This window comes from Ananas comosus, linkage group 21, assembly GCF_001540865.1.
Source record: "Ananas comosus cultivar F153 linkage group 21, ASM154086v1, whole genome shotgun sequence".
In the NCBI taxonomy this organism is placed as follows: Eukaryota; Viridiplantae; Streptophyta; class Magnoliopsida; order Poales; family Bromeliaceae; genus Ananas; species Ananas comosus.
Window position 1 is genome coordinate 2,954,428 of NC_033641.1, and position 11,193 is coordinate 2,965,620.

An 11,193-nucleotide genomic window follows, 5' to 3' on the forward strand; every position below is an offset into this window, starting at 1 on the left:
TTAGAATCATCTAAGAAGCATTCTAATAAAGTTTCCAAGCCTCTTGAACCAACCCTAGGGCATCTACCATGAGCCCTAGTGATTCGCCATGAGAGCTCTACAAGAAAATCATGGATTTCATGGTTTCTTAGCTCTACAAGGTTTCCAAAGCTTGAAACAAACTCAAAATTCCAAAACTTAGGGTTAAAATCCAAACCCTAGAGTTCTACATGCTAAAATCTTACCTTGGCCCAAGTTCTAGCAAGCTCCTTTTTGTTGGAGAGCTTCTAGAACCACTAAACCTCCAAAATCCACTTTCTCCTAGCTTTCCTCCACCTTTTCCTTGCCTTGGAACTTGGGTTCTAGAGAGAGAAAGAAAGGGAAATGAGAGGAGGGTGAAGATGGCTGTGGGAGTGAAGGGTGTAGGGTTATATCATGTTATAACAATTACAACAAGGCCCCTCCACTTTATTTCCAGTGCACTGCCCAGACTGGGCATTTTTCGCAGTCAGGGACCGGTCTCCCCGACCTGGGACCGGTCACCGAGAGCTTCTCCCGCGGATTGCGCAGGCTGCGCGCGATGCAACCGGTCTCCCTCAATGGAACCGGTCTCTGGGGACCGGTCTCTCTTCGCAGGGACCGGTTCCCAAGAGCTTGTTTTCCAGGACTTAGCCGATTTCTCAGCCTCCCTCGCTGCCTACGCGTTCGGGGATCGGTCTCTCCCACCAGGGACCGGTCTCCGAGAGCACAAAACCTGCAGTTTGCAGATTTTGATTTCCAAAAGCTCTCGAAGATCCCCAGTAATGCATTTTTTTGTATTATTTGACGCCTTCGGCCTCTCCGAAGTGTACCAACCTCGCACTTTGGTCAATTTGACCAAGGTTTGAATTTAATTACTGAGGTTTCGGTACGTTACATTCTCCACCCCTTGAATTTAGTTTCGTCCGCGAAACTTACTTAATTTAGACTTAAACTCATACCTCAATTCAGCTCGTTAAAAAGGTGAGGATAATGCTCCCGTATTGCGCTCTCGTGCTCCCAAGTAGCTTTCCGATCATCGTGATTGCACCAACAAATCTTAACATACGGAATCTCGCGATTTCGTAGTTTTTTTACTTCTCGATTGATGATGTATGCCGAGAACTCCTCATAGGTCATGTCCTCTTGGATCTCGGACGGTTCAAACGACAAGATATGCTCGGGGTCATGAATGTACTTGTGGAGATTCGATACATGGAGCACGTCGTGTACTCCCGCAAGCCTCGGTGGTAATGCTATCATGTACGCCACCGCGCCGCCCCGCTCCAATACCTCAAACGGTCTGAGGTACCGGGGACTTAGCTTCCCCCGGAGCTCAAACCGTCTAATTCCTCGCATCGGCGATACTTTTAGAAAGACATGGTCGCCAACTGCAAACTCTATGTCTTTTCTCCGTTTGTCGGCATAGCTCTTTTGCCGGGATTGCGCCGTAGCCAGCTGTTGGCGGGCGAGGCGAACCTTCTCCTCCGCTTCCCGCACCACATCGGGGCCGAGAGCCGCTCTCTCGCCCACATCGCTCCAATGGATTGGAGAGCGACATTTCTTTCCATAAAGGGCCTCGAATGGCGCCATTGCGATACTCTCTTGGTAGCTGTTATTGTATGCGAACTCCGCCATTGGTAGATGATCGTGCCAACTGCCATTGTAGTCCAGTACACACGCTCGAAGCATATCCTCAAGTATTTGTATTGTCCTCTCCGATTGACCATCACTTTGAGGATGAAATGCCGTGCTAAAGTCGAGCCGTGTGCCTAATGCCTCCTGTAGGCTCCTCCAAAAGTGAGATGTGAACCTCGGGTCNATTTCCAGCGCACTGCCCAGACTGGGCATTTTTCGCAGTCAGGGACCGGTCTCCCCAATCTGGGACCGGTCCCTGAGAGCTTCTCCCGTGGACTGCGCAGGCTGCGCGCGATGCAACCGGTCTCCTTCAATGGGACCGGTCTCTGGGGACCGGTTTCTCTTCGCAGGGACCGGTTCCCAAGAGCTGGTTTTCCAGGACTTAACCGATTTCTCAGCCTCCCACGCCGCCTACGCGTTCGAGGACCGGTCTCTCCCACCAGGGACCGGTCCCCGAGAGCACAAAACCTGCAGTTTGCAGATTTTGATTTCCAAAAGCTCTCGAAAATTCCCAGTAATGCATTTTTGCATTACTAGACTCCTTCGTCCTCTCCGAAGTGTACCAACCTCGCACTTTGGTCAATTTGACCAAAGTTCGAATCTAATTACCGAGGTTTCGGTATGTTACATCTTCACCTTGAATAGGCTTGTAAATCGAGAATCATTCTCTAGCCATATAGATATGGAAGGAACATGTGGAGTCCATAAGCCACTCATCCTGTTTGCATGTCTTATCCATAACTATGAAGACGATATCATTTCTATTTGATTCTCCTGCTGCAACACTTGTTTCTGCCTCAGAATTGGTGTTTTTCTAACCATGAGTCTTATCACCGTTATTCTTCCGATATTCTTTATTTTTCAACTTGAAACAAATCAGCTTTTATGTGATCCTTCTTCTTACAATAACCACAAATCAGATTCCTATGCCTTGATTTTGATCTAGATGTACCTTTATTACCGAAACCCTTCTCCTGAAACCTCCTTCTAGCTACCAAATCTTCTCCTAAAGCTCCAGCTGTCTCGTTGCTTATCTGCATGTCAATCATCTCTTTGAAATTGCTTATCTGCATGTCAATCCTCTCTTTTGAAAGTAAAGAGGATTTAACATTATCGAGACATAGCATATCTCGTCCAAATAAAAAGGTCTCACAAAAATTCTTGTAAGTGGACAGTAGAGAACATAATAATAAAGAGGCTTCATCCTCTTTCTCGATTTTAACATCTATCGAGCGGAGATCCATAATAATAGAATTAAATTCATCTAAATGCGACTTAATAGAGATACCTTTCGCCATGCGCAACATAAAGAGATGTTGCTTCAAATATAATTTGTTGGTGAAAGACTTCGTTATGTAGAGAAACTCGAATTTAAGCTAAAGCCCTGTAGTGATCTTTTTATCCAAGATCTCGCTCATTATCTCATCGAATAAACATAATTGTATTGTCGTAGGAGCTTTGTCATCAATCTCCTCTTTCTGCTCCGGCGTCAACAAATCGGGCATCTTTTCTTTTTCTAATAGTACCTTCTGTAATCCTTGCTGCATCAGTATAGCACGCATCTTAACTTGCTATAACGCAAAACTGTTGGTCCTGTCAAATTTTTGGATCTCGAAGTTCGTCGTTATCTTAATCCTCAAAAGGAATAGAATGGCTCTGACACCAGTTTGTTAAAATCGGAATGGCGAAAAATAGATTTAGAAAAATAATTAATATAGGAAAAGAAAAGAAAAGGATAGAGCACACTGAGATTTATGTGGTTTGGCCAACGGCCTACGTCCACGAGCGACAGAGCAAAGACTATTATGTCGAAAAGCGGAGTACAAAAGAAGATCTCTTAAAGAACCCCAACACCAAAATAAATATATTTGATGCACGTTACCGCATACGACACATCCTTACCACGTCCGTATAATATATCTTGGCTCGGATCGGCTCACCCAAATAAGAAATCCATAGGGCACCTCTCACCTTAATTAATTAGCATAGCATCTTAATAGGACTGTGGCTCCTTGACCGTACGAAACCAACATGACTTGGCTTGGCTTTTTCTAACTTGCAAGGCTTAATGTGAGTCACCCAACTTCATTAGTTTGGCCGCAACATGTACATATAATACATGTCTCCAAACTAGAGTCTAATTCTAACTCCAGTCCAATTCGACTCTTAAACACAAGTCTAATTCTAATTCAATTAGAATTAGCCTCTTACTTATATTCTATATAAGCCAAACTAATCTAAATTATATCTTATCCCAATTAGATTAGGATTTAACATCAAATTAGATAACTACAAATCTAAACAAAATTTAACATATAGAACACTGTATATTTTGGGACTAGTTGTGCCAGTGGAGTTTTATGTATCATCTTACTTTTACTAGATGTGTGGATGTTGGATGTATATGTGCAATGTAGTTATATTCTATTAGTATATTTTACAGACTCTGATATTTCTGTTGTTTTGTTGTGGGCTCCTAGAACTGCTTTGATTAAGACAGGTGTTTCTTGATGCTTCGTTTGGCGGGTCTGTAGATGTCCCCAATGGCTTTTACTGTAGTCTGAGACGTGACACTTAGATAATGTACTATTTGATGTGATACTGAGATTATGCCATGGGACAGTTTGATAGTTGTAATGTCTTGAACCTTGGGTAAATTGGTAAAGTGCATATCACGGTAAACATGATTAAAATGGGTCTTGGGTGTGTTTTGATTCAAGAGGATAAGATTATAGCCTATGCCTCACGGTAATTGAAGAGTTATGAGGAAAACTATATATCCCACCCATAACCTCAAGTTGGCTACGATGATCTTTGCCTTGAAATTGTGGCGGCATTATTTCTACGGCGAGCATTGCGAGATTTACACGGACAAGAGCCTCAAATATCTATTAATACAAAAGGAATTGAATATGAGGCAATGACGATAGTTGAAATTATTGAAAGACTACAAAATCACAATCTTGTACAACCTAGGAAAAGCAAATGTGGTGGCGGATGCTCTAAGTCAAAATTTTGTGAAAAATCTCATGATGAAGTCAAGCGCCGATATAGGAGGAAATGCAGCATTTTGACTTGGAGGTTACTAGATTCAGCGCCCTAGTGACACTCATGACACTTAGAGTGTAACTGATCTTATTGGAGAATATCAAGAAGAAGCAAACCTCAAATGAAAAGCTCCAGAACGTGCGGTATGATATTGTGGGCGGGCGCACAGATGATTTTAGTATGGATTCTGAGGCTGCGTTTGGCACACAGGATATCCCAGAACAAAGGGGGATATCCTCCAATTTGTAGCCAAACGCCAGTGGAACTTCGGGGAACGGGTTGTTCCGGTCAAAACGGGTTGTTCTGGGTTGTTCTGGAACAACTAGTTAAAAATTGTTCCTAAGGGAACTAAGAACAACTTTGTTCTTCTTTTTATTTTATTAGATAAATAGATAAATAAATAAATATATTAATATAAATAGTATTTTTATGATAATATATTTATACTTAAATCTTATTATATAATACAAGTTAATTAAATTTAATATATTATTTATTTTATTGAGTTTTATTAATTATATATTAATATTTATTTATTTTTTATATTAAATATTATATATATAAAACTATTTTTTCATATTATATAATAAGATTNATATATATATATATATATATTTAAGTTGCATTGAAATTTATACTATTATTAGTTAAAATTATTAGGATATTGTTAGTATTATACTTTATTCATTACATACATTATGAATAATTTATATATAATAAATTATTACATAAAATAAATTATTATATATAATAAAATAAATATGCTATTTTAATTAAACAGTTACATAAAATATTATATTATAAATTACAATATGAAATAATTTTATAAATAATTTTATATAAAATACACTAATATAAATTAATTATTTTATTTTAAAAAATATATTTTGACATTGTTTTAGACTTTTTATCCAAACGCTACTAAGGATATCCTCTAGAATATCCCCGAATGCATCCAAACAAAAATTTACAATTGTTCTATCTTGTACCGAAATATCCCCTGTTCTCGGGAACAACAAAAGTCGTTCTCCAAAATTTAGTTCTCCAACCAAACACAGCTTGAGGGGTTCTGGAGGTTTGGGCCGGTTATGTGTACTAGTGACCCAAAAATTCGGGAATAGATATTGAAAGAAGCCCATCAGTTCCCTATACCATCCACCCTGGCGGCACAAAGATGTACAAGAATTTGAAGGCACATTTCTAGTTTCTGAGTATAAAAGGTGATGCTGGGGGCTTGTGGCTCAATGCCTAGTGGTGATAACATGTCAAGGCAGAGTATCAATTTTGGTGGGCAAATTACAAAGTCTACTTATATCCGTTTGAAAGTAGGAGAACATCACTATTGACTTCATCATGGGCTTGCCCCAATTGCAAGCGGGCCACAATGCGATTTGGGTGATCGTGTATTGGTTGACGAAATCAGCTCACTTTTTACCAATCACACCACCTGGTCGCGGAATAAATTGGCGGGGATCTACATCGATAGGATTTTGCGTCTTCATGGAGTGGCCGGTATCTATCGTCTCAGATCGGGATCCCCGATTATTTACATAGTTTTGGAAGTCTCCACAAGGCCTTTGGGACGTGCCTCGATTTTAGCACGATATATCATCCTCAAAGTGACGGGCAATTGGAAGCGACCAATCAAATTCTTGAGGATATGTTGTGGGAGTGCATAATTGATTATGCATCCTTGACTATGAAGTGTCATATGGTAGAAAGTGTCAATCTCTATTGCATTGGAGTGAGGTCGATGAAAGATCTATCTTGGGCCCAAATATTGTACACTAGGCTGAGGAGAAAATAAGAATTTCGCATCAAAGGCTGTTGACAGCACAAAGTTGGTAAAAGAGCTACTTCAGCAAACGACGACCCGATTTGACATTTAGCATCGGAGATCATGTGCTCTTGAAAGTCTCTCTTACAATAGGTGTGAAGCAATTTGGAATTAGGGAAAAGTTAAGTCCTCACTATATTGGGCCTTTCCAAAGAACTAGGTTTGCGGGAAGCTGAGATTCATACACTCAGAATAACTTGTGGGCACACAGATTTGGAATTAGGGAAAAGTTAAGTCCTCACTATATTGGGCCTTTCCAAAGACTGGGTTTGCGGGAATCTGAGATTCATACACCCAGAATAACTTGTGGGCACACGGATATGATTTGGGACCCCTACTCACGGACGCCTGGAAACATTTCGAAACTTCAATTTGAGAGCTCACGTGCATGATGACATCGAACAATCAAACATCCGAATTACCCTACGGGTGCTTGGAAAGTGTTTCAAATGGTCCTTTGAGGGCACCAGAATGTGTTTCGGATGCTCAACCCGAGGGCACCCCCTTGTGCAAGAAGTCACCCGTTCGGATGCACGAAAGACTTTGTGGGTGTCCGAATGTGAAACAAGCAAATCCATTAGGCATTCGAAATTAGAGCCTAAAGTAGTTTTAATGGATTCGGGCGCCCAAAATCTGGTGTAGAGGCTGTTTCTTGGTCTTATGCAAACAAAAGTTTTTGAGGGGTTCAGACGATATTATTGCAACCCTATAAAAGTGTTTTTATTGTTTTGCCCTAATCCAATAGTAGCCACCCCTCTTCACTTTCCCTCACTTTCTCTTATCTTTTTCTCTCTCTAGAAAAAAAGGAAGAAACTCACCTCCACCATTGTTGGAGCTTGCGTTGGGTCTTCGTGAGGGCTTGAAGAAGACTTCGAACTCAAGAGAAAGGTCTAGGAGGAAGAGGAAAACCCTTATCTCTTATATTTAGTTTGCCATAAGAGAGCAGGTGAGCTAAGGTTTTTAGGGTTTTGGTTTTAAGTTTTTAAATAGAATTTTTGGAGTTCTAACTATCCAGGACTATTTTTAGGGTTTCTCTTGAGGATTTAAGCGATTAAATCCATCTTTTGGAAGAGATCTAGCAAAGCTAGGAATTATCACCGAAAATAGGTAATCTCTCTTTTTGCCATTTTTTCTTATTTTATTAGCATGCTAAATTAGTAAATATTGATTTAAATATAAGAGTTGGGCTGGAATACTATTGATAGCAAAAGGCAATTCTTGCTATCAAGTTTTTAACTATTGGATGAAAATTTGTAGGGTTAGGATGATATTACTCCCTTGGTTGAGTGGTCCTCCTAGGGTTGAGTGGTCCCCACTGGGTTATAATATCTAATCCAATAGTTAAAAATAATGAAAAGAATTGATCCAAAGGCTAAAAACTTGATAGCAAAAAGGGCCTTTTGCTATCAATAGTATTCTAGCCCAACTCATAAATATAATTTAGTTGCATGCTAGAAAAAATTAGGATTTTAACCTTCTTTCCATGAGAATGAAAAAAGTGATAAATTGCATGTAGCATGTGTGGTATCTAAACCTTTGTTAAAATCTAAGGTGAAACATAGAGATATATGAGCCCTAGATTGAGTGGAAACTAGAGAACAAGTTTGCGAAGAATGGACATGTAAAATAACCCTAGGGTGTCATGTTGTGTTATGTCATGACCTTCCATAAGTGTCTTTGGGAGTACCGATCACTCTCGACTCCCTCGTATGCATTGCAAGAGCCTATCTCCCTCGACTCCCATTATACACTGAAGTGTCGATCCTCTCGATGTGGTACTTGGAGGATGATCTCCCTCGACTCCAATTGCTTACCAATTGGAGAGTAGTACGATTTTTCTCGGCTCTCCATGAGGTGTGTATATCGAATAATTAGAGAGTAGTACAATCACCCTCGGCTCTTCATGAGGTGTATGTGTCAACCAATTAGAAAGTAGTACGATCTCCCTCGGCTATCCATGAGGTTTAGTATGGCATGTAACTAATCAATAGGCGGTTTGATACATGAAGTAATTGGATCTACCTACAGCTAGTGACATAGTAGCATCTTGAATACTTGAGGAATTATAGTTGTAAAATTCAAATATTGCATTTCTAAAGTAGAAATATATGTTGTTAATAATATCTACCTACTAATGCATCCTTTGAACCTAGTGAGTGTAGAGCACCAATTCTCAGTGGTTGCACCCACTGAGAACTATCTGCAGTTCTCACCTTGTTGGTTTACCATTTCCTGATCTTAGCATCGCCGGTGAGACGTGTGATAGTGGCAAAGGCACCGCAGAACAGTAGAGGACCTGAAGGGGTCTAAATGTATCTCTTTTTTTGAAAGACAATTAAAGTGTTGTAATATTTTTGGAACAAAACTTGTAAACTCTAAAAAAGTTTTATTTTATGAAATGTCATAAGTAGTTGTAGACTTAAATGTTTTAAAGTTGAATGTTTCGATTAATAGTTGTACTCTGATATTGCTTGTATACATATAATATATGTAACAATATCTATTGTATATAATGAATTGAGAGTTTTTAGTCCATGTGGCGCAAAAAGGAGAGCGGGAGGGGGAGATGGCGGGGATGGGTATGGGCCCCAGTTGGGGACAGGGCTGGGTGCAAAATTTTTTTTATTTTAATTGTTTTTTCTTTTTACTTATTGGGACCGAATTAGATTCTTTTTGTTAATTCAATCTAATTTTTTTCTCTATCATTATAAAAATTTAAAATATATAATTTTTTATACATAATTTTTAAATAGTTGGATTACATATATTAAACATAAATTTTAATTTTATAATATTGATTACTTCGACATAAATTGTAAAAAAATATATATAAAGAGAGATTGATGGAGTTTAAGTTAATCCTTATTTTAATAAATTTAGTTGCGAGAATTGATGAAGTATATATATCTAAATCTGTAAAAGTAAACGACGTATTCAAATTTTAAAGTCAAAAGATCATTGGCTGACTCAAATCTAATGTATAGAAATATTGGCTAATAAAAATAAAATTTTCAAAGGTTAGATAGCTGATTCAAAATGGTTCATAGTTTACAAAATTTATATGTTTTTACTTTGATTTTAATATCAAACTTTAATGCCATATTTATAATCTGATAAGCGATTACTTTTATATTTAAAATTTTTTAAAATATCCAAATTATGATTGGTCAACTTTTAATTTTAACAATTAGGAATTCTAAACTTTATTAGATAGTTGAACATATTATTTCCTCGAATAAATTACTAATTAAACAAAAATGATTGATGCTCAACTTTGTGTTCATCTGGAATAAAATTAAAATATAAAAAGGATAAATTATACTTTTGGTCCCAAACTATAAGACGCGTGATATTTTAGTCTTTGAATTTTAATGCGTTACATTTTCTTGCTAAAACTATGAGGCACATGATGCTTTAGTTTCCAAACTTTAATTAGTTGTAATTTATTACTCAAACTATAAAACATATGACATTTTAATTCTCAACTTTTACTACTATTATAAATATAATTTATTATTCTCTTCTTATATTTTTACTGCAACAGCTGCTATTTTTCTTTACTTTCTTTTATTTGTATTATTTTCTGTTCTCTGACTTTTTTTATTATTTATTTTTACTTTTTTATTTATTATCATTTCTACGGAATCGATCCGTCGCAACGCGCGGATAGCTTCACTAGTTATATATGATTGTACAGGTTGATATTTAATTTCGCTTCGTTCTTGTGGGAAAAGTCTTGCTTGTTCAGCGGGTCTAGGTGCATGCTCGAGGGGGCCCAACTGGCAGGTCTCGGAGTGTGACAACATTAGTAGACAGCTATATTATGATAGCCCCAAGGGCACTAGGACAGTACTATTGTGATTTTTTTATCATCACGTGTGATCACCATAGCCTAGATAGGCATATTGAGCTTGATAGTGATATCAATAATCAATAATCAATAACTCTATATGATTTTCCAATACAATAGTTGATGTGGCAAGTCCTCATTTTTTTGAACTTTTCTATTTTTTTTTTTTTTATAAGTGGACCTCTCTCTCTTCCCTCCTTTCACCGTACATTCCTTCATCTCCCCCCTATGATTTTCCAATACAATAACTAATGTGGCAAGTCCTAATTTTTTTTGGACTTTTCCAATTTTTTTTTTATAAGTGGACCTCTCTCTCTTCCCTCCTTTTACCGTACATCCCTTCATCTCTCCCCTATCTCACCATATGTTCCTTTCACCTCCCCTTTATCCCACCGTTTGTCCCTTCATCTTCAAACCACTCTTTCAAGGAAACCCCCATTCCCCCATCTCCCTCTGTCTCTCTCCCACCAACCCACATCCGTTCTCTCCTCCCTTATTTTTAAGGTTTCAAATTATTATTAATAATAATTTTTAAATACTAATTTTTATAATTTTAATTTGATTTAATATAGAGAAGAAATAGGTGATAATGAATTTAAGAGCTACAAATCGAATTCGCTTCAAGTGAGATTTTATATTTTTATGAATTAAAAAATATTTTTTTTCCTTTCTTAAAAAAAAATTTCTCTCTCCTAATTTTATTTTGTTTTAATTGCTAATTTTTCTTTTGAAATTTGGTTTTGATGTAGAAAAAAAGAAACCGGAATCTATTATAATTCATCGAGTAATAAAACCAACCCCAACGAAATCACCTCTGGTTTTT